At 43.0% G+C, this 16,429-nt stretch overlaps 1 protein-coding gene across 1 annotated transcript in view; it reads right to left on the bottom strand.

Moving 5' to 3' along the window:
* FAR2 (fatty acyl-CoA reductase 2) overlaps window positions 1-15,039 on the bottom strand; it is a 123,941-nt gene extending 108,902 nt beyond the window's left edge. Inside the window, exon 1 of the mRNA XM_083738816.1 lies at window positions 14,448-15,039. The gene's annotated coding sequence lies outside the window, so the exon portion shown is untranslated. The remainder of the gene's footprint in view (window positions 1-14,447) is intronic.
* Window positions 15,040-16,429: the final 1,390 nt, after the last annotated feature.

A 16,429-nucleotide genomic window follows, 5' to 3' on the forward strand; every position in this document is an offset into this window, starting at 1 on the left:
AATTACCTTCAGGGCCTGGAGCACCAGAGGCACCGGCACCCTTGGATCCTGAAGACCCAGCCAACAAGGTACCACCCCCAGAAAAATAACCAGATTTATTCAGGATGTCTCTGCAACTGTTGAGTTGGAACATAAATGGCTGCAATATTCCGGAAAAAGGAGGAAAATTTTTCATATATTAAAAAAGGAACAATTGGATATTATTTGCCTACAAGAAACACATGTGACTAGGCTCCATAGAAAAGTGTTAATAAACAAAAGACTTGGTCAGGAATTTATATCTTCAGACACAGTAAAGAAGAGAGGCGTGGTGATTTATGCAAAAGAGCCTGTCACCTAAATTTCTATTTAAAGATGAACATGGAAGAATTTTGGCAATCGAAATACAACACCAAGGAGAGAAGATTCTGCTATTAGGAATTTATGCGCCAAATGAAGGAAAATCGGAATTTTATAAGAAGTTGCATGAAACTATGCTGGAGTATCTGGACTATGACAACATCATTATGATGGGAGACATGAATGGAGTCGTATCAACTTACATGGATAAGTCACAAAGCCAAAATGTTACGAAAGATGGCAGACTACCAAAGACCTTTTTTGAAATGACAGACAATATGGACTGGATTGACATTTGGAGAACGAAGAACCCCTTGGGAAAAGAAGGAACATTCTTCTCTGAAGCCCAGCTGACTTGGACAAGAATCGACCAAATATGGATAACTAGAGGTCTGGCACCCATGGTCAGGAAAGTGGAAATCTGCCCAAAGACCTGCTCCGACCATAATGCACTGAAAATGGACATGACACTTCTACCAACCGGTTCCTTTAGATGGAAGATGAATGACAATTTGTTTAGAGATCAGGAGATTATCAAGAAGGCCCAAAAAGTCTTAAAGGACTATTTTGAGATAAACATGAGCACTACGGTGGAAAAAAGAATCATTTGGGACGCAAGCAAGGCTGTGATGAGGGGGTTCTTGATACAACAGAATGCTGTTAAAAAAAGAACACAAAATGAAAGGAAAGACAAGATCTTGGAGAAAATTAAAGAGTTAGAGAAGAAGTTAAGATCGAATCCGAAGTCACAGCCGATTCTGAGAGAAATTAAACTCCATCAGGCACAATATTCTAAACTGATGAACCAGGAAATAGAATGGAAGATCAAATTAATGAGACAAAAAACTTTCGAATCAGCAAATAAATGTGGGAAACTGCTGGCTTGGCGGTTGAAGAAGAGACAAAAGTTAAATGTAGTCACAAACTTGGAAATTGAAGGAAGAAACATTCAGAACCCCGTGGAGATTAGAAAGTGTTTTCAGAAATATTTCAAAAAACTATATACTCAAGGGCCACAGAGTATATACTCAAGGCTGAGATTAAACAATTTTTGGAAAAAAATGGACTTAAAAAGCTTTCACAAGAAAATAGATCACTCCTGAACAGCAAAATAACACGACAAGAGATTGAACAAGCCATTCAGAACATGAAATTGGGCAAATCTCCAGGGCCAGACGGTTTGACCTCCAAGTATTATAAGACATTAAAAGATTATTTGATACAACCATTGATGGAGGTCAGCAACGAAATTATGGAGGGAAAGAAGGCGCCGGAATCGTGGAAGGAAGCTTTCATCACATTGATACCAAAATCGGAAACTGAGAAGACACAACTGAAGAACTACCGTCCCATCTCCCTTTTAAATGTGGATTATAAAATATTTGCAGATATTTTGGCAAGCAGACTTAAAAGAGTCTTAAATGAAGTAATTCATAAAGATCAGGCAGGCTTTCTCCCAGGTAGACATATGTTTGCCAACACAAGGAACATCATTGACATTTTGGAACTTTTGCAAACAAACATAAACACAAAAGCAGTGTTAATTTTTATAGATGCGGAGAAGGCCTTTGATAATATCTCTTGGAAATTTATGAAGGGAAATTTAAAAGAAATGGGAGTGGGACGGGGTTTTGAGAATGGGATTGATGCAATATACTCAGAGCAGAAGGCAAAATTGATAGTTAACAATGTGGTTACAGAAGAGTTTAAAATTGAAAAAGGTACACGACAAGGCTGGCCGATTTCCCCTCTGTTATTCATTTCAGTCCTGGAGGTGCTCTTGAATAGGATTAGAGGGGACCGGTTGGTGCAAGGGATTCAGGTCGGAGCGAAACAATATAAACTTAAAGCTTTTGCAGATGACCTAGTCTTGACTTTGCAGGAGCCAGAATCTAGTACAAAAAGAGTATTACAACTGATTCAAGACTTTGGTCGGGTGGCAGGATTCAAACTAAATAAACAGAAAACCAAGGTGTTGGGGAAAAACTTGACAGATACAGAGTCAGAACGGTTTCAGAGAGAAACAGAACTAACTGTGGTTAAAAAAGTAAAGTACCTAGGGGTAAACATAACAGCAAAAAATCTGAGTCTATTTAAGGATAATTATGAAAAATGTTGGTCTGAAATTAAGAGAGACTTGGACAGTTGGTCAAAATTGAAGCTTTCTTTGTTAGGCCGAATTGCTGCTATTAAGATGAATGTATTGCCAAAGATGTTGTTTTTGTTTCAAACATTGCAAATTGTGGACAAGACGGAGTGTTTCCGGAAGTGGCAGAGAGATATTTCTAGATTTGTCTGGCAGGGCAAAAAGCCCAGAATTAAGTTTAAGATATTAACTGATGCGAAAGAAAGAGGGGGCTTCGCCCTGCCAGACTCAAAACTGTACTATGAAGCCACAGCTTTCTGCTGGCTAAAAGACTGGCTACTTCTTGAAGACACTGATGTGTTGGATTTGGAAGGTTTTAACAATGCTTTTGGCTAGCATGCATATTTATGGTATGATAAAGTTAAGATCAATAAGGCCTTTAAGAACCATATTGTCAGGAAAGCAGTATTTAATGTCTGGACAAAATAGAAAGACTTATTGGAAAACAAAACTCCGAGGTGGCTGTCCCCTCTGGAAGTCAAGGCCCGAAAAAGACCCAATATGGAGGCCAAATGGCCAAAATATTGGGAAATATTAGAAAAAGACGGTGACAATTGGAAATTGCAGAGTTTGGAGAAAATGGAGGGTAAAGTGTGAGACTGGTTACATTACGCTCAGATTAAAGAAGTTTTTAAAAATGATAAAAAACTAGGGTTCCAGGTGGAGAAATCGAAGTTGGAGACAGAACTGTTAGAACCAAAGACTAAGGTACTATCAAGAATGTATAACTTGCTGTTAAAATGGAATACACAAGACGAACTGGTTAAATCTGCTATGATAAAGTGGGCACAGGATATTGGGCATAACATTATGTTTGAGGACTGGGAAAGGTTGTGGACCACTGGGCTGAACTTCACTGCATGCAATGCTTTGAAGGAAAATGTAATGAAAATGATATATAGATGGTACATGACCCCAGTTAAACTTGCCAAAATATACCATTTGTCTGATAATAAATGTTGGAAATGTAAGGAAAATGAAGGAACATTCTTTCACCTCTGGTGGACCTGCCCTAAAGTGAAGGCCTTCTGGGAAATGATATATAATGAGCTGAAAAAGGTATTTAAGTATACCTTCACCAAGAAACCAGAGGCCTTCCTCTTGGGTATTGTCGGCCAGAGGGTGTTAAAGAAGGACCGAACATTTTTTATGTATGCAACAACAGCAGCAAGGATACTCATTGCCAAGAATTGGAAGACTCAAGATCTACCCACACTGGAAGAATGGCAGATGCAGCTGATAGACTATATGCAACTGGCAGAGATGACCGGCAGAATCCGAGACCTGGGAGAAGAAAGGATGGAAGAAGATTGGAAGAAATTTAAAACTTATTTACAAAAATATTGTAATTTGATTGAATGTTAAGAAGGATGCTTGATCATAAATAATTGGCCACCACTAAACTAGATTGAAATTAGATGATAAGTGAGATTAAGGAAAAGACAAATCCTTTGGGAGAACTATCAGATTATATTTAAACGAGTGGACATAAGATTGTAAACAAGATGATAATTTGCTTGAAATACTTTTTAACAATGTAAGTGGGAGCGGGAGACGTGAGGAAGTCCAAACGAGTTATGAAATTTTGTGTATGACATAAGCAATGTTGTTTGTTATTTATGCTTGTTTCTTATAAAAATTCTTAATAAATATTTTTAAAAAAAGAAAGGAGGAGTTTCATCACAGGTACCCTAAGAAGCCCAAACCACTAGAGAGGTTCTGGGGGGAGCAATTTGGTACCACGGATGATGAAGAAGAGTTTGTGGGATTTCCCGCCTCAGAAGAGGAGGAAGGGGAGTTATCCGAAGGAGAAGAATCCGACTGGGAAGATTGGGGAGCGGGAAGGGACAGCAGCAGGTGGAGAGCGGTGTTTGAATCATCAGACGGAGGGGATAGCTCCTTCCAGGGGTTCCCTGCGTCACCGTCCAAGGATCGGACGGGGGAGGGGGAGGGCCCTGGGAGGGAGGTGGATGTCAGGGAACTGACATCAGAGCCGAGTGGAGGGGTTAGGCTCCCTAATGATGCTGGAGAGGGAACCAGCAAGGGGAGAGAGAGAGCTTCCGCTGGGGAAGGAAACCAAGGTGACACCAGGAAGAAAGGAGAGGCTGAGAGTACTTCGGAGGGGAGGCTCCGAGACTCTTCCAGTGAGGTCAGTGAGGAGAGTGGAGGACCACTGCTTGGCACACCCACTCTGCGCAGAAGGCTTCTGCACAGAGAAGCGAGGAGGAGGTTGTCTGTTAAGGAATTCTTATGTTGGAGGAAGTTTAGGAAACGCCCACTGACGGATTCTGCCAGTGACTGAGACAGTCGCGTTTTAGGGCTGTCAAACTGGGGAAAGGTCCAGCTATACTACCAGCTCGGAGCAGTTTGGAATTTACACACAAGCAACCCTAATTCCCATTACAGGCGGTAAGGTTCTTAGCCATAAGTTTTGTTTTGTCACTGTTTAATTTAAACCCCACTACTTTCCCATAATTGTTAATTATTTCCAAAGTTTTATTGAGGCCCTCTTTTGGGTTTTCAGTTGTGATAATAAGATCATATGCAAATGCCCTTAGTTTGTATATTTTATTTCCCAATGTTATACCTTTAATATTTTCCCCCTCTTTTATTTTCTTATTTAAAACTTCTATCACTAATATGAATATTAACAGAGAGAGAGGACAGCCCTGTCTGGTCCCTTATTTCATATTCCTCAGTTATATGATTTTTCTTGCCTTTTGTTTTGCATAGATAGCCTGAATTCCTTTACAAAATAAATCCCCAAATTCCATTTGTTGTATCATGGTTGTCATAAATCTCCAAGAAATATTATTGAACGCTTTCTTTACATCTACCGACATAAATATAGCTGGCTTATCAAATCGTGTCTCGAAATATTCCAGCAAGTTTATGATGTTTCCAATGTTCTGCATTGAGCGGCCAGGGAGAAAGCCAGCTTGGTCTTTGTGAATAATGGTTTGGAGGATGGTCTTCATTCTTTCAGAAAGGATATTAGCATATAATTTAAAATCATTATTTAAGAGTGATATTGGCCTGTAATTGGAAACCAATGTTAAATCTGTTCTCTGTTTTGGAATCAGGCTTATATAACTTTTCATCCATGAAATGGTAATTTACCATTTTAAAATATTCATTGTAGTCTTTAATGACTCAAATAACACCTCTTCTAATTTTTTATAATAAATTGCTGGTAGGCCATCTAGTCCAGGTGTTTTTCCTAGTTTAGATTTCTTTATTGTTCGTTGGACTTCTAGGGCTGTGATGGGAGCATTCAATATTTTAGTTTGGTCAATAGAAATTTTTGGTAAGTTATTTTGATCCAGGTATTCTTTTATCTCTTCAGGTGTTTCTCTTCCTTCTTTAATAATAATAATAATAAATAATAATAAAATTTTATTTATATCCTGCCCTCCCCAGCCAAAGCCGGGCTCAGAGTGGCTAACAACAGTAAAATAATACAGCATAATCCAGTTCTTTATAAAATTCCATGAAGCTATTTGCAATTTCCTTAAGATTGCTTATTATATTGTCTCCAACTTTGATTTTATTAATTATCCTTTCATTTCATTTTGTTTTTTAAGTTTTATGTTTTTAAGTTTTGCATGACACACACACACAAAGCACCACCACCAAAAAATAATGCTAACTCACAGCAACAAAAAGATGTAGCTTGTGAATATTTCCTTGACAGATAATATGCACTGGGTGTGGGATAAATCAGCCTCATATAACCAATAAGCTTAACTCTAATTAATGCATGTAGGGGTTAAGACCAAAAAGAAAAATGTCCTGCAAGGCTTAGCTAGACCACTGACCTTCACCTTTGGAGGAAGAGTTACCAAACTATTTGTTCTTTTTTTCATCCACTATCAGGCATGTCCAACTTCAAGCAAGCTGTGATTTACTATCGAGTATCAAAAACTGGAACACTCTCCCATTGTCCTTCTTCAACTTCTTCACTTTAGGGGCGAGGTGTAAGGGATTGTTGGTGACCAGGAAAAACCCCTTTCTTTCCTTAGCATGGATTTCTGGTCAATTCCATCGCCTTCTTCCACGTAATGCCCAAACAGAGGCTACAGCTGATTAAGCCACAGGCTGCTCTGTATGGAGGAGGAAGGAAAGGGGCTCTCCTTTTATCCAGCCTCACAACCCTGCACCCCACTTTCCTTTGGGGACCGCTGCACCCTCTCCCAGCCGCATGAGCATGGCCATGCAACACCCAGTGAGGGCTGCCCAGCCGAGGGTGGCTTCCTTAGTAGAGCGAAGAGAGAGGCCCGCGTTCTGGAGCTCATGGGATGGCAAAAGTGGAGGTGCAGTTCCCTCCCTCCCACAGCTGAACCCCAGCTGTGAGGGAGGAGCAAAGCCTGCCTGGCCATAGTGCGATCAACCAAAATCCATCCGCTGATTGACCAGTCGATCGCGATCAACACGCTGGAAAACGCCCTGGGGTGCTCCTGCAGCCCCCGCTGTCCGAGTGTCCTCTGGTATGCGCAGCTCTGGAAAAGGCATTTCCCTTCTTCTCCATTGCACCCAGTGACATATACCAGATGGTATATTGTGGGATTGTTCAGGGATGCAGGAGAGGATATGTTGTTTGATTATATCCTTTACAACTTGTGTTAACAAGTTCTACAATTTAGCAGAGTAAAATTCCCCTTTGTGAACTTGCACAGCGGATGCGTTTGCTCAGGCTCACTAAAGCCTCTAAAATAAGTTTCGTTTGGTAATTTCCCCTTTGGTCCCTCATAAAAATATAGACACAACACAGTCTTCTATAATAATAATAATAATAATAATAATAATAATAATAATAATAATAATAATATCTTTATTGTCATTGCCCCCTCTCGGGGACAACGAAATTACTTGGCTGCTCCATCCACCCAGGTAGGGCACTCCACACAAAATCAAAACAACTATAAAAACACTAATTAAAACAATACAGTATAATACAATACAGCAAGGAAGATTAGATGACTTTCAAAGTCCAGGCTTCCCATTCAGGGCCGAGATCGCTCTGGAGAACAAGCTGTTCTTAAAACGGCTCGTTCTTGTCTTCATTGTCCTGTATCTCCGTCCCGACGGCAGGAGCTCGAAGAGACTTTTTATACTATACTGGCACAAATGACCGGCAGAATCCGAAATCAAGGAGAAGAACAGGTGGAGGAGGACTGGAAGAAGTTTAAAGCCTATCTACAAAAACATTGTACAATTTATGAATGTTGAAGGCATTGAAAATGAAATGAAGGGGTTCTAGTGATTAAGATAAATAAGAGTATAAAGGGAGGGATAAAGGATGAAAATAAATAATGAATGAGCTTGCTGAACTAATTTTTAAAGTGGAATACAAGAAAGGAAAGCGGGTGGAAGTAAGGAAAATAAGGTTTTGAAGGTTATTAAATTGAAAAGAGTTTTTCTTTTTATATGCTAAATTTTCTTTTTTATGTTTTTCTTTTTTCTGTTTTGTCTGTATTTTTGATGTTTGTTGTTTGTTGTTTTTTCTTGAGATTTTTGTTGATTGTTAATCTTTTGTAAAACTTAATAAAATATTATTATACCGAAGAGACTTTTTATACTATAAAAGTATAAAAAGAGTTCACTCACACATTCTGTTCACAAATGGATCCCAAAAGGCAGACTTAAGTTACAAAAGTAATATACACCTGGAAACTATCCCATAAGCAGACAGCTCCTTTGTCCTCTCTTGGCTGGAAAGCCAAGAGAGCATCTTAGGCTAGGCAGATGTTGCTTCTTCGATGAATGTAGTCACAGAGAAGGATGGCGGCCTCCGCTGAGTATTTTGTTACCTGCATAGGTGAGGTCACGCCCACCTCTGATCACATGTAGAGGAAGTCTGTCCCAGCCTAGGAGGAAACAGGAAGATCCAACTGGCTGGTCCAGACACCCCCTTTTTATGTCCACTCTAGGGATGTTGTACTTGACTGCTCTGTGTTTCACATCCCACATATATGCACACTAATCTTCTAGTATTACACAGCAAGAAGCGTGAGACATCATAGAGCTAATCTACGTATTTATGTACACACTATGTACAGACAAAGCATCATGGCGTCCTCTCTCATCAGCTCTGAGAGAAAACAGAACAAAGTAAAAGCAAAAGTACAGTCCAACAGTACAGACAACGGAAGAGAGATAAGGCTGTCTTCCGTTCCCACAGTCTTCCCAGACAGGCATGTGAATTACACCAATCAAATCTGCAGCATCAGATACATGAAATACTAACAGTCTGCACTATGTGAACCTGACCAGTAAGGATGTCTGTGCTGGATGCTCCAAGCTTAGACTGTGTGGCTTCAGCAAGTCATCTTTGTGTTTCTATACAAATAATTTAGAAACTGTTACCATTTTTTAAACTAAGATGCATTGCCTGACTTTTCTTTCTGCTGTATAGAAAAGCATATGAATCTGCCCTTTGAAGAATTTGTAAGTAAACCATTTCTAACTTACCAAATGTGTGGTCTCTTTCTATGCTATGGAAAGAGGGGAGCTTTGGAAGAAACTTAGACAGGGATATTTTAAAGGTCTAACAGCCTATATTTCCATGCTTTACTTCACAGCATTTTTTGTGAGTTCAAATCTCTGCTGGGGCTCTCTCACCAAAGAGTACTTGCCTCAATCCTGGATCTAAGAATCGCATCCAGGGAATCCTCCTTTTTACCATACCTATTTCCCCGCTTTCCATACAAACAGAGGGTCTAAAGGGGGTGCTTATCAAATCTGGAGACAGAAAGCTGAAAGGAATAGCTAACAACATTTTTATTATTTTACCATATTCAGTATTTTTCCCTTTTAACCAAATTACAAACTTAAACCAACACTGGGAGGGGAAACAATCAACAATAAGCAATGATGAAGATCCTTCTATTTCAGCTGGTACATTTTCTGTTTTTATTAACAGAAAACTTCATGCAATCTTTTTGTATACTACCTAGAAACTTCAGCAATTAAGTGGCGTGAAAAAGCTGAAATCAATAAATTAAAATAAGTGGATTTACAAAATAAATAAGTGGCTTTACAAAAGAGGTGGATTTACATAGGCCAGGTACATTTTCTGTTTTTATTAATAGAAAACTTCATGCAATCTTTTGTACACTACCAAAAACTTCAGCAATTAAGTGGCATAAAAGAGCTGAAATCAATAAATGAAAATAAATAAGTGGCTTTACAAAAGAGGTGGATTTACATAAGCCACGGTTATGATTTACCGAGAATGGAGGCAGGTCATTTAATAACTTTGAATTGCATGGGGAAAGGAAAGCAACCTAAGCATCTAAGGGAGGAAGGTGAAAAATATACATTTAATTACAAATCTTGGTAACTGGCAATCCTAGACACTTCTAGCTAAAGGAAGAAATCTTTAAACAAGAGTGTGGGAACAAGCAAACGGAAACCAGAAAGTCACCAAATAGCTAAAACATATACTTTTCATCTGCTTTCTTCTCACTTTTCATAACATTTACCTAGCTCTGAAAGGCTGGTATTCTTCAAGTAAGAGGGGTTAGAAATGTTCCTTCAAATAAAGTATGCAACATTTGTCTAATTGAGATGGGACACTACTTGACTGGCAGCTCCAGTTTGCTATATTGTAAAGACTCTTTAGTGTTTTTTAAAAGCTCATTTACTCTTAATGTAGATCAGCAAAAAATATTAAAAAGCCCAATTTGTCCGAAGCCTCAAGACAATACCCTCTCAAATCTTAGAGGCTACAGTGGAGCAAGAAGCAGACACAAAGTCTGGAGTTCTGGATGGTGAGGGAAAAGTAACTGCTGTCTCCAGAGAGAGCCGGCCAAAAGACAAGGCTTAGTGCAACAGGGCCACAGCTCAGTGGTTTGCACATGCTTTGCATGCAGAAGGACCAAAGGTCTATTTCTGGCATGTTCAAATAGAGGTGAGAAAGAGCCCTGCCGCCCTGGACTGCGGCTGCCAGTTAGTACAAGACAATACTGAGCCAAAAGGTCTGCCCTGATATAAAGCAGCTTCCTTTTTGACAAGTCTTAGCTCAGAGGCAGAGCACATGTCAGAGCCCAAAGCAGCTCCAGCCAACTCGCCCTTCTACAAGGCATTGTCTTCAGCTTACCAACTGCATCTCATCAGGCTAGGCTCCCACCTCGCATGGAGTCACACTTTTCTCTCCAAGGAGTTTTCTCACACACTCTGCTTGCATTTGCTTCATTTCACTGAACCACTGGTTCTGCTTACAGATAGGTAGCTGTGTTGGTCTGCCATAGTCAAAACAAAACAAAAAATTCCTTCCAGTAGCACCTTAAAGACCAACTAAGTTAGTTCTTGGTATGAGCTTTCGTGTGCATGCACACTTCTTGCTGCCTTTTCCTCTAGGTCACAATACTGCAAACTCAACTCAGGCTTTGTCCTTCAGACTATCTCCAAGGAGGAAAGGGCCCTACCCATTTCCTGTATTACACAGAGCCTCTCCTCACCTGCTCTGCTTTGCTTCCCTTAATGGCTCATCACCCAGGCTATCACCTCAACACAGGAAGCTAGACAGGCTTATATTTTAATCCTAAAGGGGTTAGAAGGATCTCACATACAGCCTACTTCCTCTTCCCCACCACTCATGACGATATTCTTTGCTATCTCTTATCTTGATGGGTGATTTTAATGCAGTAATAACTCAAAAAATAGAATTTCACTGCTAGCTAAGGATCTTTGTACAAGGACACCCAAGGACAAATACTGGTAAATAAACTAAAGCAGGCAGAAGTTTTTTCAAGACTAATTTGAACAACAGCTAAAGAATACACGGAAAGGGACCGGACTAATGCACTTCCCTTTGTCTGGAATGCTGTTACATCCTATTAAGGGCTACAATTATCTTCTTTTCAAAATTTTGCTGCTATTGTTGACAACTATACTACAGAAATTACAAATCTTTACATGCATTCAATATAGCCATGGGGCCACTGCATTTATTTCAGTTGGAGAACATGAGCACATTTAAGTTATTTAGAAAGTTAACTGTAGACAACTGGATCGAGGCGGGTCAGGACTGCTGTTCCTTTTAGATTTGTCAGCAGCCTTTGACATGGTCGATCATGATCTTCTGGACCACCGCCTTGCAGACGTAGGGATACAGGGCACAGCCCGTAACTGGTTGTGCTCTTTTATCTCTGGTCGGGGACAGAGGGTGGCATTAGGGAGGGAAATGTCATTGCGCCACTCCTTGGTGTGTGGAGTGCCGCAGGGCGCAATTCTCTCCCCGATGCTTTTTAACATCTTTATGCACTCCCTTGCCCAGATTATCCGGAGCTATGGGCTGGGCTGTCACCAATATGCTGATGACACTCAGCTCTATCTGCTGATGGATGGCCACACTGACTCGGCCCCGAACACACTGACCAGATGCTTGGAAGCTGTGGCTGGATGGTTTCGTGGGAGCCGATTGAAACTAAATCCTTCGAAGACAGAGGTCCTATGGCTAGGTCGGGATGGCATGGGGATGAGGGACCAACTCCCTTCTCTTGCGGGGGCCCAATTAGTGCCATTGCCTTCCGTTAAGAGTTTGGGTGTAATCCTAGACGCCTCCCTTTCCATGGAGGCGCAAGTTACAGCAACAGCCAAGGCGACATTTTTCCACCTTCGCCGCATCAAGCAGTTGGTCCCTTACCTTTCCCGCCCCAACCTGGCCACAGTGATCCATGCGACGGTCATCTCCAGGCTTGACTACTGTAATTCGCTCTATGCGGGGCTGCCCTTGAAGCTGTCCCAGAAACTCCAGCGGGTACAGAATGCTGCAGCGAGGCTCCTCACGGGGTCTCTGCCATGGGAGCATATTCACCCAGTGCTTTTCAAGCTGCACTGGCTCCCGGTGGAGTACAGGGTCAGATTTAAGGTGCTGCTTTTGACCTTTAAAGCCCTTCACGGCCTAGGACCCTCGTACCTACGGGACCGCCTCTCCTGGTATGCCCCACGGAGAGCCTCAAGGTCCATAAATAATAACACCCTAGTGGTCCCAGGCCCTAAAGAAGTTAGATTGGCTTCAACCAGAGCCAGGGTCTTTTCAACTCTGGCTCCGGCCTGGTGGAACGCTCTGCCTCATGAGACCAGGGCCCTGCAGGATCTGATTTCTTTCCGCAGGGCCTGTAAGACAGAGTTGTTCCGCCTGGCCTTTGGCTTGGAGCCAATTTGATTCCCCCCCCTCTCTTTTTTCCCCCTCCTCTTTCTTTCTTTTCCTTCTCCTGCGATGAGGCTACATTTTAATATTTTAATGTTCCATTATTTTAATGTTGTATTTTATTTTTGTTTTTAAGTTGTAATCATTCATCTTGTTTTTATTATTGCTTGTAAGCCGCTCTGAGCCTGGCCTTGGCTGGGGAGGGCGGGGTATAAATAAAAAATTATTATTATTATTATTATTATTATTAGAAACACTTTATTGAGCCTGGCATATGCCCTAATTCTCCTACTTTACATGCAGCATTAAATTAGATCTCAGAAATCTGGTGAATGTTGAATGGTGAATGCTGACAATTCCAGTAAAATTTTATGTCTGGAAATTTAAGATATATGTTGTCTCAGTGTGATTGCCATGTCATGGGGACGTCTGAAATAGGGAAGTGTCACCTGTTGTCAGGGGTTCAGGAGCAGAGGCACAGGAGTGGGCGGAGATGGAGAGCGAGGAGGAGGAATCCGAGGGGGGTGGAGGCAGTGACAGCGGTCAGAGGGATTCCACGAGCCTCTCCAGCGAATCGGAAGATTCACAGAAGTGAGCGCCGATGGCCAGGGCAAGGGGGGTGCCAAGGGGGAAACCCCAGAAGGAAGGGGCCAGCGGGGACTCCCAGAGCAGCAGTTGGAAATCAGGACCAGCTTCCCCACCAGAGCGCAGTGGGGGGGAGGAGTCCCAGGAATCGGGACCAGTGTTCTCACTACCAGCGAGAGGAGATGAGTCAGGATTGACCATGCCTCCATCGGAGAGCGGGGAAACGGTCAGGAGGAAGGTTACCGGCTGGGCGCGCACGCCAAGTTCAAATGTACAGGCGAGCGGCACAGCAGGTAGCCCGGATAGGGAGCCAGGTCCTAAAGCCCGCCGGAAGGAGGGGCAAGACTCAGGGGGGTCAGCGTCAGAAGAGTCCAGAAAGGAGGAAACCCCAGGGGGCAGGAGGACCCAGAGGAGGAAAGAACAACGGAAGAGGTGGAGTAGGGCTAGGATCTTAAACTGGTGCGGAAGGGGTGATGAGTCAGACGGGACTTCGCCGATCTAAGGTTAAGACGTAGGGCTGCACGCTCTGGCGTTGGAATGGAAACCAAACTTCAATAAAGACTTTTGTACATTACATCAACCTGGCGTTGGTCCTCTGTGAGCTGGGACCTAGAGGCAGCCCTGACACCTGTTTTCAGATATACACAAAATGTAGCTGGGATTATCAGCATTCATATATGAGCAAATTCACCAGATGCTAGTATAGTCACTATAAGAAATATGTACACATCCACACGCACAACTACAACGAATGTACAAAATGTTACATTTACAAGGGAACACTGACAATCCTTGCGAATGTCTGAAATACTCAGCCAACACCCACCAGTGAGCATGTGACAGCCAGCCAGCTGTGGTCAATAGTGTTCACTTCTGCATGTCCTGAGGCAATTGCAATATTTGCCCACCAAATCTCTCTCTCTCTCCCTCTCCCTCCCTCTCTCTCTCATCCACCTACCCACCCCAGCTTCCTACTTCCTCTGCCCATTGACTAGCCGGCTGCCCCCAGGGAGAAACCTTCACCGTGGATCCGGGCTTGAGCCGCCCCGCCCTCCCAGCTCCGCAGCCTGCCGGCGCGTCGCTGCCCGGATCCAGGCCGCGCGGTCGCCGGAGCAGATGGAGCCCAGCGCGAGACCCCCGCGTGTGGCGCTTCTTCGTCCCCTGCAGCCGCGCGCCGGGCCCGTCCCACCTGCCCGGCCTCCCTTCGGCGGCCAGGCTTACCTGCGGGCGCGGTGCTTCTCGTTCCCGTTCGCGGGCCGACGCGCAGCGAGGGATGCGTCTTCCGCAAGCAAACGGCTCCGCTTGCTCCCGGTCCAGGCGTCCGGAGCGGGCAGCGCCGTGGCTCGCCCGCCTCGCTTGCTCTTTCGCCGCCTCTCGACGGAGCTCGGCCAGCAGCAGCAGCAGCAGCAGCAGTGAGAGGCCGGCTGCGGAGGGACGAAGCGGATCGCCGCCCGCCTCGCTTCCTCCCGGCTGCAGCTGAGCAGCGGCACTGAAATCAGCTCATGGCCCTCCAGAGCCGCAATAACCGTTTTTGCACCTCAGGATTAACGCGGAATCAAAGCCGCTTGCTTTGCCTGCTCCCCCCGCCCCCCCCCCGCTGCCGCAAGAATCGAAGCTGACAGGAAACATCCAGGAAAGCTCCATCTTGTTGGCGGAGGATGCGGGAGGAACGGCACTGCCCTTGGAACGCGGAGCCCGAGGAAGCGAGCGGGACGCGGGAAGGGGCCGAGGGCAGGCAGGCGCCCTTCCTGGTGGCGAGAAGCCCAAGGAAGGACCGGCCTACAGGCCGCGTGGACCTGGCCCAGGTAGAGCACCTGCAGGTTTCTGACGCGGAGCGTAAATTAATAATAAAGAGTTCTAAAGAATAAAATCTTTACTGAATTAAAATAAACTTCTTTATAAACATGGTTCCAAACAGTTTGACTGAGATTACATACTGCTCTGCTCACAGCTGAGGCAGACAGACTGCTGAAATCAGTCAGACAGACTGACTCAACAGTTAGGTCTGAATGACTTTAGTCGGCCCAAATGATGTCAGCCCTTGCTGATGTGGTCTAAAGGAACATTAATACTTTTTTAAAAGGAAATTACACTTTCACCCACAGTTCTATGCCTCCCCTAAATGTGAGTTTTGGCTTCACTCCATGTTTCCCCCTGCTAGGATGGGAACCCTACCCCACCCCCACCCTTCCCAGTGTTATTAAACAACAAGCTATTGGGAGGCTATACTTGCTCTCTGTGATGATGCAGGGAAGACCTCACTTGTTCAACCACTTGTGTGGTTCTTTGCTCTATTTTATTGGGCAGAACTGATTACTTAGACTGTTTCCAATGGGGCTTTAGGTCTAGTTTTGGAGCTGAAACTGCCTCTGTTGTCCTAGTGTGGGTGGTTCACTTTTATTTATTTATTTGGCCAGAAGCCCGTATTTGGCTGCTGGTCAGCCATCCAGGGGTAGTGAGTGTGGCCATGCCTTCTCTCTCTCTCTCTCTCTCTCTCTCTCTCTCTCTCGCACACGCACACACACACACAGTTGTAGACAGAAAATTATCTGGTGACTTGCCAGATCCAGTTCTCCATTTCTGCTATAAAAGAAGTAGACTTTGAGGAGAAATCTCATAGCATAAGATTTATTACTCTAGACAGAAAAAAAGGTCTCTCATCTGGGCTATATAAAAGCATAGATCTGGTAAAATAGAACTGGAATGAAGTTTCTGACTGTCACAGAAGAAGAATAAGACTATATGTGTAAGCATATAGTGAAAATAATAATAAATGCACACCAAAGGGAGTCTTGATTTATTTTTTTATACAAATACAGTATTGCATGCTAGGTAAATTATGTATAATGTTTCCAACAATGAATATGGAACATGCAAGAGATGTAAGGACACTTTTGCCCATATTGTGATTGCTGTTTAATTAAGGGTTATTAGGGAAAAATAAATCAAAATATTGGATAAATCACAGAGTTCAATTTCATTTGAAGCACAAATGAATTATGTTATTCTGATTCTAACAACTCCGAGTTTGATTGCCACGACTAGTAGGATTGACTTGTTGTATCAACAATTGATTATTGGAAGAGAAAGATCTAGGACATTATGAGAATGGATAAAATTACTAGAAAGAAACAAAAAAATTCCTTCCAGTAGCACCTTAAAGATCAACTAAGTTAGTTCTTGGTATGAGCTAACTAACTTAG

This window comes from Podarcis gaigeae (assembly GCF_964106915.1).
Source record: "Podarcis gaigeae genome assembly, chromosome: 5".
In the NCBI taxonomy this organism is placed as follows: Eukaryota; Metazoa; Chordata; class Lepidosauria; order Squamata; family Lacertidae; genus Podarcis; species Podarcis gaigeae.